General features: G+C 47.0%; 1 protein-coding gene across 2 annotated transcripts in view; it reads right to left on the bottom strand.

The window, feature by feature from the left end:
• Positions 1–26,896, bottom strand: part of NUFIP1 (nuclear FMR1 interacting protein 1) — a 205,037-nt gene that overhangs the window by 107,600 nt on the left and 70,541 nt on the right. Inside the window, exon 11 of one of the 2 annotated variants that reach the window (XR_011026137.1) lies at positions 15,713–15,757. The exons of the other annotated variant lie outside the window; for it this stretch is intronic. The gene's annotated coding sequence lies outside the window, so the exon portion shown is untranslated. Of the gene's footprint in view, positions 1–15,712; positions 15,758–26,896 lie in introns of those variants that run through there. 2 annotated transcript variants of the gene reach the window in all.

The raw sequence follows: 26,896 nt of genomic DNA, 5'->3' as shown, positions 1-26,896 counted from the left end.
AGGTATACAGTGGCAGGTTCACTGAACACAACAGGTATGCAGTGGCGGGTTCACTGAACAGTACAGGTATACAGTGGCGGGTTCACAGAACAGGTATACAGTGGCAGGTTCACTGAACACAACAGGTATGCAGTGGCGGGTTCACTGAACAGTACAGGTATACAGTGGCGGGTTCACAGAACAGGTACGCAGTGGCAGGTTCACTGAACAGAACAGGTATGCAGTGGCGGGTTCACTGAACACTACAGGTATACAGTGGCGGGTTCACAGAACAGGTATGCAGTGGCAGATTCACTGAACAGAACAGGTATACAGTGGCGGGTTCACTGAACACAACAGGTATGCAGTGGCGGGATCACTGAACAGAACCGGTATACAGTAGCGGCTCCACTGAACAAAACAGGTATGCAGTGGCGGGTTCACTGAACAGTACAGGTATGCAGTGGCAGGTTCACTGAACAGAACAGGTATGCAGTGGCGGGTTCACTGAACACAACAGGTATGCAGTGGCGGGTTCACTGAACAGTACAGGTATGCAGTGGCGGGTTCACTGAACAGTACAGGTATACAGTGGCGGGTTCACTGAACACAACAGGTATGCAGTGGCGGGTTCACTGAACAGAACCGGTATACAGTAGCGGCTCCACTGAACAGAACAGGTATGCAGTGGCGGGTTCACTGAACAGTACAGGTATACAGTGGCGGGTTCACTGAACAGAACAGGTATACAGTAGCGGGTCCACTGAACACAACAGGTATGCAGTGGCGGGTTCACTGAACAGTACAGGTATACAGTGGCGGGTTCACTGAACAGGTATACAGTGGCGTGTTCACTGAACAGAACAGGTATACAGTGGCGGGTCCACTGAACAGAACAGGTATGCAGTGGCGGGTTCACAGAACAGGTATGCAGTGGCAGGTTCACTGAACACAACAGGTATGCAGTGGCGGGTTCACTGAACAGTACAGGCATACAGTGGCGGGTTCACAGAACAGGTATGCAGTGGCAGGTTCACTGAACAGAACAGGTATGCAGTGGCAGGTTCACTGAACAGGTATACAGTGGCGGGTTCACTGAACAGAACAGGTATACAGTGGCAGGTTCACTGAACACAACAGGTATGCAGTGGCGGGTTCACTGAACAGTACAGGTATACAGTGGCGGGTTCACAGAACAGGTATACAGTGGCAGGTTCACTGAACACAACAGGTATGCAGTGGCGGGTTCACTGAACAGTACAGGTATACAGTGGCGGGTTCACAGAACAGGTACGCAGTGGCAGGTTCACTGAACAGAACAGGTATGCAGTGGCGGGTTCACTGAACAGTACAGGTATACAGTGGCGGGTTCACAGAACAGGTATGCAGTGGCAGATTCACTGAACAGAACAGGTATACAGTGGCGGGTTCACTGAACACAACAGGTATGCAGTGGCGGGTTCACTGAACAGAACCGGTATACAGTAGCGGCTCCACTGAACAGAACAGGTATGCAGTGGCGGGTTCACTGAACAGCACAGGTATACAGTGGCGGGTTCACTGAACAGAACAGGTATACAGTAGCGGGTCCACTGAACAGAACAGGTATGCAGTGGCGGGTTCACTGAACAGTACAGGTATACAGTGGCGGGTTCACAGAACAGGTATGCAGTGGCAGGTTCACTGAACAGAACAGGTATGCAGTGGCGGGTTCACTGAACAGGTATACAGTGGCGTGTTCACTGAACAGAACAGGTATGCAGTGGCGGGTTCACAGAACAGGTATGCAGTGGCAGGTTCACTGAACACAACAGGTATGCAGTGGCGGGTTCACTAAACAGGTATACAGTGGCGGGTCCACTGAACAGAACAGGTATGCAGTGGCAGGTTCACTGAACACAACAGGTATGCAGTGGTGGGTTCACAGAACAGGTATGCAGTGGTGGGTTCACAGAACAGGTATGCAGTGGTGGGTTCACAGAACAGGTATGCAGTGGCAGGTTCACTGAACAGGTATGCAGTGGTGGGTTCACAGAACAGGTATGCAGTGTTGGGTTCACAGAACAGGTATGCAGTGGTGGGTTCACAGTACAGGTATGCAGTGGTGGGTTCACAGTACAGGTATGCAGTGGTGGGTTCACAGAACAGGTATGCAGTGTTGGGTTCACAGAACAGGTATGCAGTGGTGGGTTCACAGTACAGGTATGCAGTGGTGGGTTCACAGAACAGGTATGCAGTGTTGGGTTCACAGAACAGGTATGCAGCCAGGAACAAGCTAAGCCTAACTAATCTTTCCCTATGAGAGACAGTCTGCAGCAGCTCGCCCTACTCTCACTAATGCAGGCACACGAGTGACCGTAATGGCCGCCGCTGCCTGCCTAATATAAGGGGGGTGGGGCTCCAGGGGCTAGTGTAGCCTAATTGGCTACACTGGGCCTGCTGACTGTGATGTAGAGGGTCAAAGTTGACCCTCCATGTGCATTATGGGGCGAACCGAACTTCCGCAAAGGTTCGCCTGCGGGACGCGAACGCGAACCACGGAAGTTCGCATGGAAAAGTTCGCAGGCGAACCGTTCGGCCCAACTCTACCTACCAGGTGGATTTGCGTAACGTCATGAGAGTTTGCCTCAGCCCCTGTAGGCATCTCTACAGCCTCAGACCAGCAATGTATCCCAAAGGAAAGGATCCCGATCCCCATCAGGTTATATCAGCCCATCGTGTGTATGGGACCCTAGTCAATGGGAGCCTAGCAAGGAAGGACGGGGTGGACAAAGTTTATGACTCCGACCCAAGCTTCACTTTATAAACAGTTGGACATCAGTTGACTTTAAAGGAGTTGTCAGGGGAAATAAAGTAAAATGAATGGTACTTACCTGAGCAGTCAGCTCCGGCCACGTGGCGGTGATTGACAGCGCCGATCGCGCAGGCGCAGTACAGAGCGACCTCTAGGTTGCTCTGACGTCATCGCCGGGGACCGGGTCGGAGCTCCGGCGAACGGCTGCGGGCAGAGCTGCGGCGAGGGAGGTCCTGGGAGCTTGGGGCTGGAGGAAGCCCCCGGTAAGTACCACTTCTTTTACTATTTTTCCCCTGACAACTCCTTTAAGGCCAAACCTGTTCAAATACCGAATGGCTTTAAGTCACTGGATACCAGTTACAATTCTGACACACAGTAGCACGGTAATCAGAGCTGCGTAATATGTTGGCGCTTTATAAATACAATAAATAAATAAATAATAAATAATTTCTGTCAGTTATTTTACACACAAATGTCATGCTATTTCACCCACTAGAGTGCATTATAATAGCTCTTTATTCATTGAAAAAGAAAAAGTGCCATCTATTAGTAGCAAGGACATTTTCTACTGTTCATTATTGCTTTAAAGTTTCCTCTTGCTATGCTAGTGTGTTATTTATAAAGATGTTCTATTATGTAAAGAAGAATTGGTTAGAACTTAAAAACTCTGTACTTATTACCAGGTGTGGCTTCCTGCCTTTCATGAATAAATGTTTTCCAATAAATGAATATGACAACCAGTCAGTGCATGGCCTATTGGCAGGGTAGAATGCACCAAAGCTCTTTATAAAAACAAATATTAATGTATTATAGAAAAAAAATCTGCATAGTCAGTTTTACCAACCCATATTTTATCAGTACTGGATTTATACTTTTTGTGCCCCTAGGCCAAGTATGTTGTGGCTCCCCATTCCTGTGTAGCAGTGCTTCTCTCTTTCATGAACAGCTCTCTTGGGCATCAGTTTCCGTTTTTCCATGTGTTGCTCCCCATTTTCAGCCTCCTCTTTCCTATATAGCAACTCCTCTTTTATTATCAGGTACCCCCTTGGGCTGCCGCCGCCCAAGGCCCAGGTCATTGTGGTCTTTCCAGAAATCCGACCCTGCATTTTATGCCTCCTAGCCTATTCTAAAATCCTTAAAGAGAGCCCAAGGTGGGCTCATGAAATAAAAAAAAACTAGGCTACCTGATCCATGGGGCCTCCAAAACCGACGCTCCCCACCGCTCCTGTGGGCCGCAATGGCCCACTTTCAGTTTCGTGACCTGTGGGTCACGACGCTGGAAAGAGAGATTGACTCTCTCACCAGCGCGCAGGGAGATGGGGCGTGGCCAGGGAGAGAGAACTGCCCAGTGGCAGCTCTGGAGACCCTGCAGGAACTCCCCTGGCGGGCGTTTTGAACAGGGAATCCCTCTACCAAATGCTTACCTCTGAGATGGCGACAAATATTTTCTCTACTCTCGGGGGGCTATATAGTGTGGGGGCGGGGGGGGGGGGGGGGCAGAAAGCGGCGGTCTGGGGACACAGAGGGATGTCATGAGGCAGACAACATGCCTCTGTGTCTCATCTGCCCCCCCAAACAGCGCCTCAGGTTCTCTTAAAGGAGCTCACAAATTATGCAATCTTATTTGTACACTCTTACCACTCTAATGTACTATGATGCAATACCTACAGTAAAGTATCCATTCAAAGTACATTTTCAGTTTACTACCTACTAGATAGAATTGTACAATCAAGATTAGTTCATTATATGACACCTTTACCACCACCACCCTTCCCCAGCAGAGCCGGATCATCCACAAGTCAATTCTAGGGAGTTGCGTAGGGTCTGGAGAGAGTCTAGGGACCTGGTGGATGCTAGCCCCCACCAAAACTTACTGAAAAAAGCTAGATGACTATCAGCTGGGGGCAACAAATGATATCTTGCCCAGGGTCTCAATTTATCTTAATCCATTTCTGCCACCCAGCCTATTTTCCTGTTCACTTTCATATTCTCAAACATGCCCATGTGTAATGGGCACCAATTCACTATTTTTAAATAAACTGAAAATATAACACATTGAATCACTAGTGCCTTTCCTATAAAAGCCCTGGATTACAGCTGTTTGTGTAGTGATGGCCGTGCTGGACTGGTGCGCACCATGGCGAGAGTGCAGGTTTTGGTGGCTTTACAGCCCATATGGTCGCCTGGCTGATGTAGCTGAATGACAGAACAGTGACTGTCCAGCTGATCAAATTTGGTCTGACCACAATGAAGCAACGACCTTATTATCTTTTGTGTGCCCCCCCCGAGACACTCATCTAGGCGCCGGTCATTGCTTCATTGTGATACGCAAGCCCCTTCACCACGGCAAGGTAATGATCACGAAGGGGAATGGGCGCATGTACATGCCTTTTCTTTTGTTGTTGCAGCTGCCCGCAGTGCAGCCAGAAAAATTAGGCAGTCATGTACACGCACCAGAAAAATTATTACAGCGGCCGCTGCTAGCAGCGGCCTAAAAAATTCAGCAATCCGCCTGGAGTCCCGGACCCTGTTGGTGGTGGCGGAGAAGGTAGTCAAGCGGCCTGCAGGCAGACATGCTGTGTGGAGGGACTGGGAGCGACTTAGTCTTCTTGGGGCAGGCCAGGCAGCCAGTCACACGGCGTGCAGGCAGAGATGCTGTGTGTGCGGGGACTGACTTAGTCTTGGGGCGAGCAGCAGCCCTCCGGGATCCATGCCTCATTCATTTTGATAAAGGTGAGGTACTTAACACTTTTGTGACTTAGGCGACTTCTCTTCTCAGTGACAATGCCTCCAGCTGCGCTGAAGGTCCTTTCTGACAGGACGCTTGCGGCAGGGCAGGAGAGAAGTTGGATGGCAAATTGGGACAGCTCTGGCCACAGGTCAAGCCTGCGCACCCAATAGTCCAAGGGTTCCTCATCGCTGTTCACAGCAGTGTCTACATCCACACTTAAGGCCAGGTAGTCAGCTACCTGCCGTTCCAGGCGTTGGTGGAGGGTGAATCCGGAAGGGCTACGGCGAGGCGTTGGACTAAAGAACGTCCGCATGTCCGACATCACCATGAGATCGCTGGAGCGTCCTGTCTTTGACTGCGTGGACACGGGAGGAGGATTAGTGGCAGTGGTACCTTGCTGGCGTTGTGCTGTCACATCACCCTTAAAGGCATTGTAAAGCATAGTTGACAGCTGGTTCTGCATGTGCTGCATCCTTTCCACCTTCAGGTGAGTTGGTAACAGGTCCGCCACTTTGTGCCTGTACCGAGGGTCTAGTAGTGTGGCCACCCAGTACAGCTCATTCCCCTTGAGGTTTTTTATACGGGGGTCCCTCAACAGGCAGGACAGCATAAAAGACGTCATCTGCACAAAGTCGGATACAGTACCCTCCATCTCCTCTTGCTCTTCCTCAGTGACGTCACGTAAGTCAACCTCCTCCCCCCAGCCGCGAACAATACCACGGGAAGGTTGAGCAGCACAAGCCCCCGGCAACGCCTGCTGCGGGTGTTCTCCTGCCGCCGTCCCCTCCTCCTCCTCCTCCCCCAAAGAAACACCTTGCTCATCATCCTCTGAGTCTGACTCATCTTCTGCACACGACTTCTCTTCTTCCTCCTCCTCCCCCCTCTGTGCTGCCGCAGGTGTTGAGGAAACAGCTGGGTCTGATGAAAATTTGTCCCATGCCTGTTCCTGCCGTAACGGTTCCTGGTCACGCTCATTCGCAGCTTCATCCACCACTCTACGCACAGCACGCTCCAAGAAGTAAGCGTAGGGAATTAAGTCGCTGATGGTGCCCTCACTGCGGCTCACCAGGTTGGTCACCTCCTCAAACGGCCGCATGAGCCTGCATGCATTTTTCATCAGTGTCCAGTTGTCGGGCCAGAACATCCCCATCTTCCCAGACTGTTTCATTCTACTGTAGTTGTAGAGGTAGTGGGTGACGGCTTTCTTCTGTTCTAGCAGGCGGGAGAACATGAGCAGGGTCGAATTCCAGCGAGTCGGGCTATCGCAAATGAGGCGTCTCACCGGCATGTTGTTTTAACGCTGAATTTCCGCAAAGCGTGCCATGGCTGTGTAAGAGCGCCTCAAATGCCCACAGACCTTCCTGGCCTGCTTCAGGACATCCGCTAAGCCAGGGTACTTTGCCACAAATCTTTGATCAACTAGATTCATGACATGTGCCATGCAGGGTATGTGTGTCAGCTTCCCCATATGCAAAGCGGCAAGCAGATTGCTGCCGTTGTCGCACACCACGTTGCCTATCTCCAGGTGGTGCGGGGTCAGCCACTCATCCACCTGTTTCTTAAGAGCAGCCAGGAGAGCTGCTCCAGTGTGACTCTCCGCTTTGAGACAAGACATGTCTAAGATGGCGTGACACCGTCGTACCTGGCATGCAGCATAGGCCCTGCGGAGCTGGGGCTGTGTAGCTGGAGAGGAGAACTGCCACTCAGCCAAGGAGGAGGAGGACAGCGAAGAGCATGTAGCAGGAGGAGAGGAGGTGGCAGGAGGCCTGCCTGCAAGCCGTGGAGGTGTCACAATTTGGTCCACTGCGCCCTGCTTGCCATCGTTCACCACCAGGTTGACCCAATGGGCTGTGTACGTAATGTAGCGGCCCTGCCCGTGCTTGGCAGACCAGGCATCCGTGGTCAGGTGTACCCTTGACCCAACGCTCTTCGCAAGAGATGACACCACTTGCCTCTCAACTTCACGGTGCAGTTGGGGTATGGCCTTTCTCGAAAAATAAGTGCGGCCTGGCATCTTCCACTGCGGTGTTCCGATGGCCACAAATTTACAGAAGGCCTCAGAGTCCACCAGCCGGTATGGTAACAGCTGGCGAGCTAACAGTTGCGCCACGCCAGCTGTCAGATGCCGGGCAAGGGGGTGACTGGCCGAAATTGGCTTCTTCCGCTCAAACATTTCCTTCACGGACACCTGACTGCTGCTGTGGGCAGAGGAGCAGGAACCGCTCAAGGGCAGAGGCGGAGTGGAGGAGGGTGCCTGTGAAGGTGGAAGGGAGAAAGCGGCAGAAGCAGATGATGCACCTGAAGGAGGAAGAGGAGAAGGAGGGTGACTTTTCTTTTGTGTGCTGCTGCTGCTTTTGCTCAGGTGGCCATCCCATTGCTGTTTGTGCCTTTTCTCCAGGTGCCTTCGTAAGGCACTTGTCCCTACGTGAGTGTTGGCCTTTCCACGGCTCAATTTTTGTTGGCAGAGCGAACAGATGGCTTTGCTCCGATCTGAGGCACACACATTAAAAAATTTCCACACCGCTGAGCCACCCTGGGATGTGGGCACTATGGGGACCTCAGCAGCTGATGCTGAAGGGCAAGTTGGCTGGCTGTACATAGGTGGCGATACATAGTGCCGGACACTGCCACCAGCTGTTTCTGATGAAGAGCTGCCCCAGCTTCTTTCAGCAACTTCTCTCCTCCTACTACTCTCTGACTCCCCCTCTAAACTGTCCCCCTCTTCATCTCCTCTATTGGGAACATACAGAGGATCCCTATCATCGTCATCATCGTAATCATCCTGCCCAGCTTCGCTTGCCTCAGACAAATCCAAACATGCACCTTCAGTAGGTCCTTCATCCTCCTTCAGAGGAGGGACAAGGTCCTCCAGCACCCAAGGCTGAGACACCAAAGTGCGCCCCTCCATCTCTGCCACCCCAGCCGTCACACACTGATTGCTATTAGACTAAGAGGTGCCACAGGGCCCACAAACTCCCCAACACCTTAATATCTAGTTATCTGGCTTGCAGCCACTGCTATGTATCCCCTTTTCTTATTTCTTTCTGCTTCAAACACACTTAGGAATGACAGCTGAATGAATTGTGCGCCCCCTCCTACAGTGCGCCCTGAGGCTGGAGCCTCTCCAGCCTATGCCTCGGCCCGGCCCTGTCCTCCTTACACGTTACATCCATAGTGTTGCCGCGTAACTCAGACGTATGAGCTGGTGAAAATTCATCTGGCTGTAACAACAATGGCTGTGCATCAGTGATTTCAACACTAAATAATTCTTGCGAAGTGTCAAATGCAGCGGAAGTGGTGCTAGTAGTAGCGCTGGTGGCTGAGCAAGATGAGGTTTTCTGTGTTGCTAAATACTCAACCACGTCCTGACAATCTTGGGAGGTGATGGGACGTGCCTTCTTCCGAGCACTGTACTGTGGGCCAGGTCCACACGAAATTACATTTACACGACCTCGCGCAGACCTGCCGGGTGGCCTTCCTCTGGCTCTGGCACTACCTCTTCCTCTACCTGTTTTGTCCATATCGGGTATGCACGGAGTGGTATATCACACTGCGTGCACTCACGTAGGTAGGTGGGTTCACTTAACTGCACAGGTATGCGCACTGATGCGGTGGGTTCACTGAACAGAACAGGTATACAGTGGCGGGTTCACAGAACAGGTATGCAGTGGCAGGTTCACTGAACAGAACAGGTATGCAGTGGCGGGTTCACAGAACAGGTCAGGTATACAGTGGCAGGTTCACAGAACAGGTATGCAGTGGCAGGTTCACTGAACAGAACAGGTATGCAGTGGCGGGTTCACTGAACACAACAGGTATGCAGTGGCGGGTTCACTGAACAGTACAGGTATGCAGTGGCGGGTTCACTGAACAGTACAGGTATACAGTGGCGGGTTCACTGAACACAACAGGTATGCAGTGGCGGGTTCACTGAACAGAACCGGTATACAGTAGCGGCTCCACTGAACAGAACAGGTATGCAGTGGCGGGTTCACTGAACAGTACAGGTATACAGTGGCGGGTTCACTGAACAGAACAGGTATACAGTAGCGGGTCCACTGAACAGAACAGGTATGCAGTGGCGGGTTCACTGAACAGTACAGGTATACAGTGGCGGGTTCACTGAACAGGTATACAGTGGCGTGTTCACTGAACAGAACAGGTATACAGTGGCGGGTCCACTGAACAGAACAGGTATGCAGTGGCGGGTTCACAGAACAGGTATGCAGTGGCAGGTTCACTGAACACAACAGGTATGCAGTGGCGGGTTCACTGAACAGTACAGGCATACAGTGGCGGGTTCACAGAACAGGTATGCAGTGGCAGGTTCACTGAACAGAACAGGTATGCAGTGGCAGGTTCACTGAACAGGTATACAGTGGCAGGTTCACTGAACAGAACAGGTATACAGTGGCAGGTTCACTGAACACAACAGGTATGCAGTGGCGGGTTCACTGAACAGTACAGGTATACAGTGGCGGGTTCACAGAACAGGTATACAGTGGCAGGTTCACTGAACACAACAGGTATGCAGTGGCGGGTTCACTGAACAGTACAGGTATACAGTGGCGGGTTCACAGAACAGGTACGCAGTGGCAGGTTCACTGAACAGAACAGGTATGCAGTGGCGGGTTCACTGAACAGTACAGGTATACAGTGGCGGGTTCACAGAACAGGTATGCAGTGGCAGATTCACTGAACAGAACAGGTATACAGTGGCGGGTTCACTGAACACAACAGGTATGCAGTGGCGGGTTCACTGAACAGAACCGGTATACAGTAGCGGCTCCACTGAACAGAACAGGTATGCAGTGGCGGGTTCACTGAACAGTACAGGTATGCAGTGGCAGGTTCACTGAACAGAACCGGTATACAGTAGCGGCTCCACTGAACAGAACAGGTATGCAGTGGCGGGTTCACTGAACAGTACAGGTATACAGTGGCGGGTTCACTGAACAGAACAGGTATACAGTAGCGGGTCCACTGAACAGAACAGGTATGCAGTGGCGGGTTCACTGAACAGTACAGGTATACAGTGGCGGGTTCACTGAACAGGTATACAGTGGCGTGTTCACTGAACAGAACAGGTATACAGTGGCGGGTCCACTGAACAGAACAGGTATGCAGTGGCGGGTTCACAGAACAGGTATGCAGTGGCAGGTTCACTGAACACAACAGGTATGCAGTGGCGGGTTCACTGAACAGTACAGGCATACAGTGGCGGGTTCACAGAACAGGTATGCAGTGGCAGGTTCACTGAACAGAACAGGTATGCAGTGGCAGGTTCACTGAACAGGTATACAGTGGCGGGTTCACTGAACAGAACAGGTATACAGTGGCAGGTTCACTGAACACAACAGGTATGCAGTGGCGGGTTCACTGAACAGTACAGGTATACAGTGGCGGGTTCACAGAACAGGTATACAGTGGCAGGTTCACTGAACACAACAGGTATGCAGTGGCGGGTTCACTGAACAGTACAGGTATACAGTGGCGGGTTCACAGAACAGGTACGCAGTGGCAGGTTCACTGAACAGAACAGGTATGCAGTGGCGGGTTCACTGAACAGTACAGGTATACAGTGGCGGGTTCACAGAACAGGTATGCAGTGGCAGATTCACTGAACAGAACAGGTATACAGTGGCGGGTTCACTGAACACAACAGGTATGCAGTGGCGGGTTCACTGAACAGAACCGGTATACAGTAGCGGCTCCACTGAACAGAACAGGTATGCAGTGGCGGGTTCACTGAACAGCACAGGTATACAGTGGCGGGTTCACTGAACAGAACAGGTATACAGTAGCGGGTCCACTGAACAGAACAGGTATGCAGTGGCGGGTTCACTGAACAGTACAGGTATACAGTGGCGGGTTCACAGAACAGGTATGCAGTGGCAGGTTCACTGAACAGAACAGGTATGCAGTGGCGGGTTCACTGAACAGGTATACAGTGGCGTGTTCACTGAACAGAACAGGTATGCAGTGGCGGGTTCACAGAACAGGTATGCAGTGGCAGGTTCACTGAACACAACAGGTATGCAGTGGCGGGTTCACTAAACAGGTATACAGTGGCGGGTCTACTGAACAGAACAGGTATGCAGTGGCAGGTTCACTGAACACAACAGGTATGCAGTGGTGGGTTCACAGAACAGGTATGCAGTGGTGGGTTCACAGAACAGGTATGCAGTGGTGGGTTCACAGAACAGGTATGCAGTGGCAGGTTCACTGAACAGGTATGCAGTGGTGGGTTCACAGAACAGGTATGCAGTGTTGGGTTCACAGAACAGGTATGCAGTGGTGGGTTCACAGTACAGGTATGCAGTGGTGGGTTCACAGTACAGGTATGCAGTGGTGGGTTCACAGAACAGGTATGCAGTGTTGGGTTCACAGAACAGGTATGCAGTGGTGGGTTCACAGTACAGGTATGCAGTGGTGGGTTCACAGAACAGGTATGCAGTGTTGGGTTCACAGAACAGGTATGCAGCCAGGAACAAGCTAAGCCTAACTAATCTTTCCCTATGAGAGACAGTCTGCAGCAGCTCGCCCTACTCTCACTAATGCAGGCACACGAGTGACCGTAATGGCCGCCGCTGCCTGCCTTATATAAGGGGGGTGGGGCTCCAGGGGCTAGTGTAGCCTAATTGGCTACACTGGGCCTGCTGACTGTGATGTAGAGGGTCAAAGTTGACCCTCCATGTGCATTATGGGGCGAACCGAACTTCCGCAAAGGTTCGCCTGCGGGACGCGAACGCGAACCACGGAAGTTCGCATGGAAAAGTTCGCAGGCGAACCGTTCGGCCCAACTCTACCTACCAGGTGGATTTGCGTAACGTCATGAGAGTTTGCCTCAGCCCCTGTAGGCATCTCTACAGCCTCAGACCAGCAATGTATCCCAAAGGAAAGGATCCCGATCCCCATCAGGTTATATCAGCCCATCGTGTGTATGGGACCCTAGTCAATGGGAGCCTAGCAAGGAAGGACGGGGTGGACAAAGTTTATGACTCCGACCCAAGCTTCACTTTATAAACAGTTGGACATCAGTTGACTTTAAAGGAGTTGTCAGGGGAAATAAAGTAAAATGAATGGTACTTACCTGAGCAGTCAGCTCCGGCCACGTGGCGGTGATTGACAGCGCCGATCGCGCAGGCGCAGTACAGAGCGACCTCTAGGTTGCTCTGACGTCATCGCCGGGGACCGGGTCGGAGCTCCGGCGAACGGCTGCGGGCAGAGCTGCGGCGAGGGAGGTCCTGGGAGCTTGGGGCTGGAGGAAGCCCCCGGTAAGTACCACTTCTTTTACTATTTTTCCCCTGACAACTCCTTTAAGGCCAAACCTGTTCAAATACCGAATGGCTTTAAGTCACTGGATACCAGTTACAATTCTGACACACAGTAGCACGGTAATCAGAGCTGCGTAATATGTTGGCGCTTTATAAATACAATAAATAAATAAATAATAAATAATTTCTGTCAGTTATTTTACACACAAATGTCATGCTATTTCACCCACTAGAGTGCATTATAATAGCTCTTTATTCATTGAAAAAGAAAAAGTGCCATCTATTAGTAGCAAGGACATTTTCTACTGTTCATTATTGCTTTAAAGTTTCCTCTTGCTATGCTAGTGTGTTATTTATAAAGATGTTCTATTATGTAAAGAAGAATTGGTTAGAACTTAAAAACTCTGTACTTATTACCAGGTGTGGCTTCCTGCCTTTCATGAATAAATGTTTTCCAATAAATGAATATGACAACCAGTCAGTGCATGGCCTATTGGCAGGGTAGAATGCACCAAAGCTCTTTATAAAAACAAATATTAATGTATTATAGAAAAAAAATCTGCATAGTCAGTTTTACCAACCCATATTTTATCAGTACTGGATTTATACTTTTTGTGCCCCTAGGCCAAGTATGTTGTGGCTCCCCATTCCTGTGTAGCAGTGCTTCTCTCTTTCATGAACAGCTCTCTTGGGCATCAGTTTCCGTTTTTCCATGTGTTGCTCCCCATTTTCAGCCTCCTCTTTCCTATATAGCAACTCCTCTTTTATTATCAGGTACCCCCTTGGGCTGCCGCCGCCCAAGGCCCAGGTCATTGTGGTCTTTCCAGAAATCCGACCCTGCATTTTATGCCTCCTAGCCTATTCTAAAATCCTTAAAGAGAGCCCAAGGTGGGCTCATGAAATAAAAAAAAACTAGGCTACCTGATCCATGGGGCCTCCAAAACCGACGCTCCCCACCGCTCCTGTGGGCCGCAATGGCCCACTTTCAGTTTCGTGACCTGTGGGTCACGACGCTGGAAAGAGAGATTGACTCTCTCACCAGCGCGCAGGGAGATGGGGCGTGGCCAGGGAGAGAGAACTGCCCAGTGGCAGCTCTGGAGACCCTGCAGGAACTCCCCTGACGGGCGTTTTGAACAGGGAATCCCTCTACCAAATGCTTACCTCTGAGATGGCGACAAATATTTTCTCTACTCTCGGAGGGCTATATAGTGTGGGGGCGGGGGGGGGCAGAAAGCGGCGGTCTGGGGACACAGAGGGATGTCATGAGGCAGACAACATGCCTCTGTGTCTCATCTGCCCCCCCAAACAGCGCCTCAGGTTCTCTTAAAGGAGCTCACAAATTATGCAATCTTATTTGTACACTCTTACCACTCTAATGTACTATGATGCAATACCTACAGTAAAGTATCCATTCAAAGTACATTTTCAGTTTACTACCTACTAGATAGAATTGTACAATCAAGATTAGTTCATTATATGACACCTTTACCACCACCACCCTTCCCCAGCAGAGCCGGATCATCCACAAGTCAATTCTAGGGAGTTGCGTAGGGTCTGGAGAGAGTCTAGGGACCTGGTGGATGCTAGCCCCCACCAAAACTTACTGAAAAAAGCTAGATGACTATCAGCTGGGGGCAACAAATGATATCTTGCCCAGGGTCTCAATTTATCTTAATCCATTTCTGCCACCCAGCCTATTTTCCTGTTCACTTTCATATTCTCAAACATGCCCATGTGTAATGGGCACCAATTCACTATTTTTAAATAAACTGAAAATATAACACATTGAATCACTAGTGCCTTTCCTATAAAAGCCCTGGATTAGCTAAAGTGAATCCGAGTGGGTTAAAAAAAAAAATGAGATACTTACCAAGGTGAGGGGAAGCCTCTGGGTTGTCCAGAGGCTTTCTGTGTCCTCCTCGCCCCCACTGTTGCCGTGCATGGACTCTCTAGGCATATCTGACAAGAGCTTGTTGGATATGTTCTTGTGGCCATGCTTCCTGCCATAAATGAGCGCAGTCATACTGCATCTGCACAAGTACGACTGTGCAGTACGCTAAAACCACTTGTCCATGAGCGGCTTTGTGCTACTTCCCAGGTGTGGTCATACTCACACAGGCAAAGTACCACCACACTCATGCATGAAGTGGAGCCCTGAACTGTCAGAGGGTCCCTGACAGCGATGGTGGTCCCAAGGAGGCCATGGGAGGCCTCTGGACGATAGAGAGGCTTTCCTCTTCTTAGCTAAGTACCGGTATCTATTTTTATTTTATTTTTTAAATGCCCTGGGTTTGCTTTAAGGGCATCTCTAAACTACCAATCACTTTCCAAAATGATGCAGGAAAAACTATTTAAACTGTATAAATTTTATATTTAATTGAAAAGTGATGAAATCCCTTTAAATAGTTACAGCCTAGCTGAAGTTCTGTCTTGGCCCAAAAAAAATTGACACCATCCCCCTCCCAACAAACATACTTGTATTATGATGAATCAGGCCAAAAGTTGACCGCAGAGACAAGGCCTGTACTGTATATTATCATTAATAACAGAATTATCCAGGGATGCATATGTTTGTCTGACTCTTCTGCTCGCCATTTTTTTTTCATTTAAATGTAAAATTACATTCCATATAAATCCATGCAGAGTTCTAAAGATAAGCTGAGATCTCACATTGGCTTTGGACCAACTAAAACAGCCAGTGTTATGCCTCTGAAATAAAATAGGATATACTGTTGCTACATAGATTTACAATTACTTTCAAGTCTTCTTATCAAATTACATGTACAGTTGGCATGGTTACTCTTTCCCAGATCCAAAGCAGATGCTAGTGCATAATATTATATTTATTATAGAAAGTACTTGGATCATCTTCATACTGTGCATGTCCTGCTTTCCCTGTGTTTGTTCTGTCAAACTCTTCATCTTCTGAGCTCACATTTCACAAGTGTAATCTGCTTTGATAGAAGATATCTTCTTCTGAGGGCCATTTGGGGCCGCAAAAAAGACATGTGGAAAATACTGGTAAATGCCAGAATGGAAAAAAAATACTCTCTAACTGATTTGCAGCGATTTATACACAGTAAATTACATTTGTATTGGCTTACATGCCTGTAGATTCAGTTACTTTGTCAAGTACATAAATAATATACAAGAACCTCCACAAATGATTTTTTTAGCCTCCCATTTTTTTAACCACTTTGTCCTCCTTGATGTATAAAAACGTCAAGGAGGACAGGCGCGCTCCCGCGGCCGATCGCGCGCGTGCACGCGCACTCCCGGCCGCGGATTCGGTAGTCCAGGAATCAATGTCTCGGGCTATGGTGCCCGATCACTGATTCCTCTCCCCTGCTGAAAAAGCGACAGCTTCTCTCGGAAGCTACGCTTTTTCTGAAGCTATGTCCCTCTAAGCGTACATTGTACGCTTAGAGTGACGTCATGTAAACAAAATCGAGATTGCCATCTTGTGGCCAAAAAGTAAAACTACAAGTAAAAGTAAAAAAACATTACAATACACAAATATTTCCCCAAATAAAACACTGTTTATATCCCACCCTCCCAAAAATGCCCACATAAAATGTTTAATAAAAAAAAAAACATAAATATTTACCTAAGGGTCTAAACTTTTTAAATATCTATGTAAAGATGAAATATTTCTCTCTATTTTTTTTTTTTTATAAGCTTGTAAATAGTGATGGATGCAAAACGGAAAAAATGCTCTTTTGTTTCCAAATAAAATATTGTCGTGATACATTGTGATAGGGACATAATTTAAACGCTGAAATAACCGTGACAAATGGGCAAATACAATACATGGGTTTTAATTATGGAGGCATGTATTATTTTAAAACTATAATGGCCGAAAACTGACAAATAATGAATTTTTTCATTTTTTTTCTTATTCTTACTGTTAAAATGCATTTACAGTAAGGTAGCTCTTAGCAAAATGTACCCCCCAAAGAAAGCCTAATTGGTGGCAGAAAAAACAAGATATAGATCAGTTCATTGTGATAAGTAGTGATAAAGTTATAGGCTAATGAATGGGAGGTGAACATTGCATAAAGTGAAAACGACTGAGAGCTTAAGTGGTTAATGTTGTAGTAAATTTGCATTAATTAGCAATGCACAATGTTTTGTGCACTGCACATCTATCTAAACATTTTGTAATAAGTACATTTAAAACACTTGGCTGGCTTAGTCACACAGCTTTTCTTTAGAGAGGACAGTGCAATTTTACTAGAAAGAAAGCAGTCCAAACTACTCCTTCCATTCAATCATCACCCATTCATAAAGAAGTCAAAAGGAACGGGAAGGGGACAGCAGCCAGACTCTCCCACTGAGTACAGATCACCTGACCTCTCCCATCTCTAGCCCCTCCTCCCTCCAAGTTTATCTTTGTGGCCAGCACTGCAGCTAACTTTCTGGTTTATTTGGTCACCCGTGTAAATCCACCCTCCCTATCCTCCACCACCACCCCACCAACACAGATACCATATATAGGGCAATTATAAATAAGGCAATCACTTGTTTAAATGCTAAAAAAATAGATTGTTATAGGATAAAATAAAGTACTTTGTCTAGTACAAGTGCTAGCCTCTGAAACATTGACAGGGGTGTTACAACACAGAAACAGTGGGTGTGAATAAATTAAAGGTATGGTCAAATATTGGGCATAACTTAAAAGTATAAGAATCTTGGTTACATGCTGTGCACAGAGTATTAATGTCCTTTTATCCATACATTACTGGGCCATAAGTAAGCATCACTTCTCCTTATGCCACAGTGTCATCACTGGCAATCAGGTAGTGATCGGTAGATTCTAGTGATAAGCATGTACTGTACTCTTAAAATCCACGGACAAATGATAAGTGATAGGAAGATTCTAGTGGCATGCATTAAGTGACAGATATAAAGTGACAAGTAATGACAGATAATGGCTTGACAAGCAGTGGGTGATGGACAAGTAGCATGTGACAAGTAATAGGTAGGTGTGTGTACCATTGGATGCCAAATAGGGAAATGAGATGGGAGGAGGAGGGGTAATGGGAGGCAAGAAAAAGTAAAAATAAAATGTTGGAGGAATGGATAGCACTCTTTCCTGGCACAGCATTTGCAGCTATGTAGTGCATTGTTAACCACTTGAGGACCATAGGCTTTACCCCCCTTAAAGCGGACCCAAATCAAACATTTTTTTAATTCAAAATATTTAGTTGCACCACTCTGACACATACAAATATAATCACTCCTTCAAGCCTATGAGCATTCCAGTGCATATTTTTCACCCTCCTCTTTGCATAACTAGGGTTATACAGGTGGCAGCCATTAGCAATTCCTCCTTTGTTGGACACCATCTACTCCACCAGTTTGCTGGATTATTTGCCGGCAATATGAAAGGAAGGGAGGGGTTTCTCCAATAAATGTAAAATATTTTACATTTGTCATCACGCAGCTGAAAAAAGGCTCCTATTTATTATTATAATTTAGAAAATAGATTTTATTTCTGAAATCTTGTATTTTTAGTTTGGGTCCACTTTAAGGACCAGACCCTTTTTTTCCATTCAGACCACTGCAGCTTTTACGGTTTATTGCTCGCTCAAACAACCTACCACCTAAATGAATTTTGGCTCCTTTTCTTGTCACTAATAAAGCTTCCTTTTGGTGCTATTTGATTGCTACTGCGATTTTTATTTTTAATTATATTCATCAAAGAAGACATGAATTTTGTCAAAAAAATGATTTTTTTTTAACTTTCTGTGCTGACATTTTTCAAATAAAGTAAAATTTCTGTATACATGCAGCACAAAAAATGTGGACAAACATGTTTTTGATAAAACAAAACAAAACGATTCAGCCTATATTTATTGGTTTGGGTAAAAGTTATAGCATTTACAAACTATGGTACAAAAAGTGAATTTTCCCATTTTCAAGCATCTCTGACTTTTCTGACCACCTGTCATGTTTCATGAGGGGCTAGAATTCCAGGATAGTATAAATACCCCACAAATGACCCTATTTTGGAAAGAAGACATCCATCACTGAGAGGCATAGTGAGTTCATAGAAGATATTATTTTTGTCACAAGTTAGCGGAAAATGACACTTTGTGACAAGAAAAAAAAAAAAAGTTTCCATTTCTGCTAACTTGTGACAAAAAAAAAAAATGAAATCTGCCACGGACTCACTATGCTCCTCTCTGAATACCTTGAAGTGTCTACTTTCCAAAATGGGGTAATTTGTGGGGTGTGTTTACTGTCCTGGCATTTTGGGTGGTGCCTAATTGTAAGCACCCCTGTAAAGCCTAAAGGTACTCATTGGACTTTGGGCCCCTTAGCGCACTTAGGCTGTAAAAAAGTGCCACACATGTGGTACCGCCATACTCAGGAGAAGTAGTATAATGTGTTTTGTGGTGTATTTTTACACATACCCATGCTGGGTGGGAGAAATATCTCTAAATGACAATTGTTTGATTTTTTTTACACACAATTGTCCATTTACAGAGAGATTTCTCCCACCCAGCATGGGTATGTGTAAAAATACACCCCAAAACACATTATACTACTTCTCCTGAGTACGGCGATACCACATGTGTGACACTTTTTTGCAGCCTAGGTGCGCTAAGGGGCCCAAAGTCCTATTCACAGGTCATTTTGAGGCATTTGTTTTCTAGACTACTCCTCACGGTTTAGGGACAATAAAATGCCAGGGCAGTATAGGAACCCCACAAGTGACCCCATTTTAGAAAGAAGACACCCCAAGGTATTCCGTTAGGTGTATGGCGAGTTCATAGAAGATTTTATTTTTTGTCCCAAGTTAGTGAAAAATGACACTTTATGAAAAAAAAAACAATAAAAATCAATTTCCGCTAACTTTTGACAAAAGATAAAATCTTCTATGAACTCGTTATACACCTAACAGAATACCTTGGGGTGTCTTTTTTCTAAAATGGGGTCACTTGTGGGGTTCCTATACCGCCCTGGCATTTTACGGGCCCAAAACCGTGAGTAGTCTGGAAACCAAATGTCTCAAAATGACTGTTCAGGGGTATAAGCATCTGCAAATTTTGATGACAGGTGGTCTATGAGGGGGCAAATTTTGTGGAACCGGTCATAAGCAGGGTGGTCTTTTAGATGACAGGTTGTATTGGGCCTGATCTGATGGATAGGAGCGCTAGGGGGGTGACAGGAGGTGATTGATGGGTGTCTCAGGGGGTGGTTAGAGGGGAAAATAGATGCAATCAATGCACTGGGGAGGTGATCGGAAAGGGGTCTGAGGGGGATCTGAAGGTTTGGCCGAGTGATTAGGAGCCCACACAGGGCAAATTAGGGCCTGATCTGATGGGTAGGTGTGCTAGGGGGTGACAGGAGGTGATTGATGGGTGTCTCAAGGTGTGATTAGAGGGGGGAATAGATGCAAGCAATGCACTGGCAAGGTGATCAGGGCTGGGGTCTGAGGGCGTTCTGAGGGTGTGGCCGGGTAATTGAGTGCCCTAGGGGCAGATAGGGGTCTAATCTGATGGGTAGCAGTGACAGGGAGTGATTGATGGGTAATTAGTGGGTGTTTAGGGTAGAGAACAGATGTAAACAATGCACTTGGGAGGTGATCTGACGTCGAATCTGCGGGCGATCTATTGGTGTGGGTGGGTGATCAGATTGCCCGCAAGGGGCAGGTTAGGGGCTGATTGATGGGTGGCAGTGACATGGGGTGATTGATGGGTGGCAGTGACAGGGGGTGATTGATGGGTGATTGACAGGTGATCAGTGGGTTATTACAGGTAGGAACAGATGTAAATAATGCACTGGCGAATTGATAAGGGGGGGTCTGAGGGCAATCTGAGCATGTAGGCGGGTGATTGGGTGCCCGCAAGGGGCAGATTAGGGTCTGATCTGATGGGTAACAGTGACAGGTGGTGATAGGGGGTGATTGATGGGTGATTGATGGGTAATTAGTGGGTGTTTAGGGTAGAGAACAGATGTAAACAATGCACTTAGGAGGTGATCTGACGTCGGATCTGCGGGCGATCTATTGGTGTGGGTGGGTGATCAGATTGCCCGCAAGGGGCAGGTTAGGGACTGATTGATGGGTGGCAGTGACAGGGGGTGATTGATGGGTGGCAGTGACAGGAGGTGATTGATGGGTGATTGACAGGTGATTGACAGGTGATCAGTGGGTTATTACAGGGAAGAACAGATGTATATAATGCACTGGCGAATTGATAAGGGGGGGGTCTGAGGGCAATCTGAGCGTGTAGGCCGGTGATTGGGTGCCCGCAAGGGGCAGATTAGGGTCTGATCTGATGGGTAACAGTAACAGGTGGTGATAGGGGGTGATTGATGGGTGATTGATGGGTAATTAGTGGGTGTTTAGTGTAGAGAACAGATGTAAACAATGCACTTGGGAGGTGATCTGACGTCGGATCTGCGGGCGATCTATTGGTGCGGGTGGGTGATCAGATTGCCCGCAAGGGGCAGGTTAGTGGCTGATTGATGGGTGGCAGTGACAGGGGGTAATCAGAATCTAAGGGGTGGGGGGTGATAAGAAGGGAGCAGGGGGCAGTTTAGGGCATGAAAAAAGAATAGCGTTTACAGATAGTGACAGGGAGTGATCGATGGGTGATTAGGGGGGTGATTGGGTGCAAACAGTGTTCTGGGGGGTGGGCAGGGGGGGGGGGGCGGTCTGAAGGCTGGGGTGGGAGATCAGGGGGGCTGTGGGCAAAAAAAAAATGTGTGGTGTATACTTACTACTGCTTCCTCCTCGCTGGTGGTCTCTGGAACAATGAGACCACGAGGCGAGGAGGAAGCGTGTATAAAGCACTTTGTTTACCTAGCAAAGTGCGTTATACACTTAATTTCGCTCGATTGCGGATTTCCTCCGCCCGCCGGCGCTGCTAATTGGCCGGGGACTGGAGTCTAAGTCCCCGGCCATCGATCCCCGGCGGAGGATCGCATCACGGATGACGCCATCGCTCCGCCCATGCCCGTACAAGGACCGCCGCCTCTGTGCATGCGACGGTCCTTACGGGATCCACTTTCCGGCCGCCCCTGTGCAGTGGGCGGTCGTTAAGTGGTTAAATGCAGCAAGGTGACTCCTGACCAGTGACTGCTTGTGTGATATAAGCCTTAGAGCTGAGTGGGGACATAAAATATCTCCAACCATTTTCTGTCTGGCAGTAGTTCCACTTTAACTGGTGTTTTGGTGCATATTCTGCCTTAACATTTTCCCAGTAAAAATGTCACGTTATTTTATATTGTTGTCACTGGACATTAGTCCTATGTTGGCAGCACTGTGAAATCACAGGCTGAACCATTTCCAACATCACAATGAGCCCGGGATGGCATTAATGTACTAATCATCCTGTCTCATCTGATCTCAGTCAAAAGGTCACCACTTGCAATAGTTTGAATATATTCCACCTCTTACTTCAAATACAGGATGTGAAATCACTACCTTCCTGTATGCATATGGCAGGAATCTGGACAGGAAACCCTCTAAATCTCATATAACTACAGTCAATGTGCTCATTCTGTTTTTGAGCTGGTTATTTTAAAAGATGGTAATATAAATTATTCTATATAAAAAAAAAAAAATCAAATGCACACAAAAAAAGGGATGTGAAGGAAGAGCAATAAAAATATTGCTTTATTCCTTATAGCAGTGTTCCCCAGCCCTGTCATCAAGGCCCTCTTACAGTTCGTATTTCATAGTTACAGGTGGGGTAATTAGTTCCTCAACAGCGCTGATTAACACATGGACTGTTGGTGGGCCTTGAGGACAGGGTTGAGGAACTCAGCCTTACAGACTATAATGTGAATGAACTGCTTGGAAAGAATGTGTTAGAAGGGGCTATAGTTGTGCATAGGGATGGCAATGCTTAGGAGAACTCATGGAGAAGCATGTGATCAGTTTGATCAGCTGACAGATTTGTAAGTTGCAATCAGATCAGATAAAGCAATGCACAACACAGAGTCGGACACATCCACTTAGGCTGAAAGAGGATCCAGCACTGAGCCAATGGGGAAGCTGCCTTTTATAGACAGAGCACTGCTAATTGGCATGAGTTTTCATGTGCCACACATGTGCATTCACGTGCACCAGAGCCTGCACCGTACATACGTGTGCACGCCTTCTGCTTCAGATGCAAACCAATGATCTGCGGCGCGCACTTAACCATCTGGAAGATGAGGCAGAAGCATAGCCAGTTGGAACTGATGGTTCGTCAGGGTCAGTGGCGTAGCTAAGAAGGTGTGGGCTCCGATGCAAGTTTTACATTGGGGCCCCCAAGCACTCTATACATAACAATTAATACGGCGCACCAAAACCTGCCAATGGCAACTACAGTGTCAGAGGTGGAAGAGGGGGATGGGTAACAGTTTGTTAATGATTACCACTAATCAAAGTATCTATAGAAGTGATTATTATGAGCACAGGACCAATAAAGAGCTAATTCTGAAGTTGAGGGAGGGTCTCCCTCTGGCCCAAGGGCTCCGATTCGGGCACAACCTCTGCACCCCCTATTGGTCAGGGTCATGGGCAAGGTGAGACTGACATGCATATTGAGGAGTGATGCATCATGGGAAAACCACAGATGGTCACTTACAGCTGAACGATCGCAAATACCTTCTGTTTTAAGAAGGCAAAATTTCATTTTTAATTATACTAAGTAGTCTGAAATCTGGGTATTGCAATTTGCATTCTGATACGTACCTGCATCCAATTTCTCTGTTTCTAGCAATTTTATTTAAATAAATGGTAAGTGCTTACATGGATAAAGCAGATTCTACACACAAAGTGCTGCTTAGAAACAGTATACTCCTTCCCAGGACTAAATTAAATAAATACATCAGCATGATCTGATACATTGGTGGCAGATGAAATTGAATCACTTTTTCATTACGAAAACTCCACTTGCAGTATCTGTCTTAGTCACACAGTGATGAGTCACTGAAAAGCTATCATGACCATGAATTGGAATGCTAATCTTCTAGGCTGCTAATGGAAAGCACATTTTGATAATGAATTTGACATTGTTATGACCAGTATAAAATGTATAGTTATTTAATACCTTGAAGAGACCTGTGACACTGAAGTTATTGCTTGCTTCATATACTGCTCATACTGAAGACTGAAATTGAACTCAGGATTATATCGCTCCAGTGATGAACAAAGCATAAACTTCAGCATGTACCTAATAAATGTTTAAATGAATGAAGAAGACGGACTCCGGCACTCCAAAGCAAGAGGTAGTTTATTTAAGCACGGTTACATGTGCAACGAGTACAAGCCGCCTGTGTCAACAGCTGTTTTGCGTGTAGTAACGCCTCCTCAGGACACCAAGGCCTATAACTAATAAATGTTTAAAGTGACTCTGTAACAAAAATTAAAACATTTTTTCTACCATCCTACAAGTTCCTAAACCTATTCTAATCTGTTCTGGCTCACTGCAGCACTTTGTACTATCACGGTCTCTGTAATAAATCAATGTATCTTTCCCCTGTCAGACTTGTGGGCCTGTGTCTGGAAGGTTGCCAACTCTTCCGTGCTGGTCTGTTCCTCTATGCACACTCCAGTGTGTGTTTTATTTACATAAGCCAGCAGCGTCTCTGCTATCTTATCAGTGATAGAAGAGAGCTGGATAAAAATCCTCCTCTGTTAGGCTGTGAAAGTAGCTGGCTGACACATACTGAGGAATTACAAACACAGGCACAGGCAGAGCTGTCTGCAGGAAGCCTGTAATGTTCAGTGCATGAGAGAAGAAGGGGACAGAAGGTAAACACACAAATGATCTTTTGAGATTCAAAAGGAAAGCTGTATACAGCCTGCTTGTGTATAGATGTATTTTCTATGTGTGGACATATTGTACATCAATCCACTTCCTGTTTTGGTGGCTATTTTGTTTGTTTATAAACAAACTTTTTAAAACTGTTTTTGACTACTTTTAATGCGGCGGGGAGTGGCGAAATTGTGACAGAAGGTAATAGCAGGGGAGTAGCAATAGGGGGTGCAGAGGTAGCGACCGCATCGGGGCCCTTGGGCCAGAGGGGCCCCAAAGGGCCCTCCCTTAACTTTAGTATTAGCCCTCTATTGGTCCTGTGATCATAATAATTACTTCTATAGATACTTTGAATAGTAATAATCATTAACAAACTGTTCCCCATCCCCTTCTTGCACCTCTGACACTGTAGTTGCCATTGGCAGGTTTTGGTGCGCAGCATTAATTGTTATGTATAGAGTACTTGGGGGGCCCAATGTAAAACTTGCATCGGGGTCCACAGCTCCTTAGCTACGCCACTGGGTAATAGGAGATGTCCCCTAACACACTGGTATGTTTACTTTTGTGCGATTTTAATAATACAGGTTCTCTTTAAGTAGAGTATAAATTATGTTTCGTGAGTGTAAATTAAAGACTGCTTTCTGGGCTAGTAAAGGTGGCCATACACTTGTTAGATAGCAGCAGATAGATGATCAGATAGATTTCTGATCTATCTGATGTGTTTAGGAACATTTTTTACTAGGAACAGATTTCCAATAGATTTCAGTATGAAATCTATTGAAAATCGATCTGATGGCATTTTTTTGCCATCAGATTTCTATTAGGTCCAATGCAAACTGATAGGCCATCTCAACAAATTGGCCTAGATTTTCCAGCATGTCAGATCGATTGAAATTGATCAAAATCGATCGAAATCGGCCACAAATCAATCGATTGGCCAATCGATTTCGATCGATCGGCTGCTAATCGGCTGAGTGTATGGGCCCCTTAACAGTGTTTTTTCAATGTTTGTTCTTCCTAACAGCCCAATAGATCATTGTTACATTTGCCTTTCCTTTTAGTGTTGTTGATTTACAAGTACATCTCCAAAAGCATATATGCCATATCAACTTGATGAAATCTTTCTGCAGCTACTTTCGTAGCTAACGGGAAGCAAAAAAATAAATAAATAAAATGAACCAGATACTTACCTAAGGAGAGGGAAGGGCCTGGGTCCTATCGAGCCTTCCTGCTCCTCTCATGGCCCCTTAGCGCTGGCTCCCTCATTTTAATACCCCACCGGAGGAGGCTTCAGAAGTCTTTGGTAGCCAACTACTTCCGAAGAGGGGCGGCTCTGTACTGCGCCTGCGTGAGTGCGCAAGAAAGCGTGCTCGCACATGTGCAGTAAGGAGCCGCCCATCTTCAGGGGCACTCGGGCTACCAAAGATTTCCTGAAGCCTCCTTTGACAGCAGAAAGCAGTGTTTGACCAATTGGTCGAATACTGCTACCGGGGGAGCCAGCACTGGAACAAGGAGTCTGTGAGAGGAGCGGTAAGGCTCTATAGGGCCCAGAGCCTCTCCTTAGGTAAGTATCAGGTTCATTTTTGTTTTATTTATTTTTCTGCTCCCATTGAGTAATTTATTTGCCATACCTTACTTAGTAAGCATAAAAATCTTTTATCAATATCATGAACTTTTTAATCCTATAACACCACTTTTTGTCACCTGTGATTGGATTCCTCAAGCTGCAAATTGGCTTCAATGTGGTTGGTCTTACAAGTCTCAGTGTGTTTCCTCAGCATGTGTTAATTACTTTTATAGTTTTGTAACCTACAAAGATGCATTAGGGCCCGTTCACACTGCACGCGTTTCCAGCCGCGTTTTGGAAACACGTGCAGGTGGCCGACACGCACGACATCAGACAGACCATAGAGTGCACTGTCTGATGTTCACACTGCATGCTTTCCGGACCTGTGCGGTCCGGGAACGCATGCTGCACGCATTTTTTGTAAAAACGCATGGCTGTTACATTCACTTTTCAGTGATGGGATCAGCCACACAACGCACACAAACGCGGATGGTGTGCGTTCGTACGCGTTGCGTTCGCACGCATGGCCATCCGCGTTTGTGATGTGAACGGGGCCTTAAAGGACAACTGAAGTGAGAGGGATATGGAGGCTGCCATATTTATTTCCTTCCAAACAATAGTAGTTTCCTGGCAGCCCTGCTGATCTAGTTGACTGCAGTGGTGTCTGAATAACACCAGAAACACGCATGCAGCTAATCTTGTCAGATCTGACAATAATGTCAGAAACACCTGATCAGCATGCTTGTTCAGGGTCTATAAGTAAAAGTATTAGAAGCAGAGGATCAG

This window comes from Hyperolius riggenbachi, chromosome 2 (assembly GCF_040937935.1).
Source record: "Hyperolius riggenbachi isolate aHypRig1 chromosome 2, aHypRig1.pri, whole genome shotgun sequence".
Taxonomy (NCBI): Eukaryota; Metazoa; Chordata; class Amphibia; order Anura; family Hyperoliidae; genus Hyperolius; species Hyperolius riggenbachi.
Note: the sequence above shows the minus strand (reverse complement) of the source record. Positions and strands in the feature narration are given on the sequence as shown.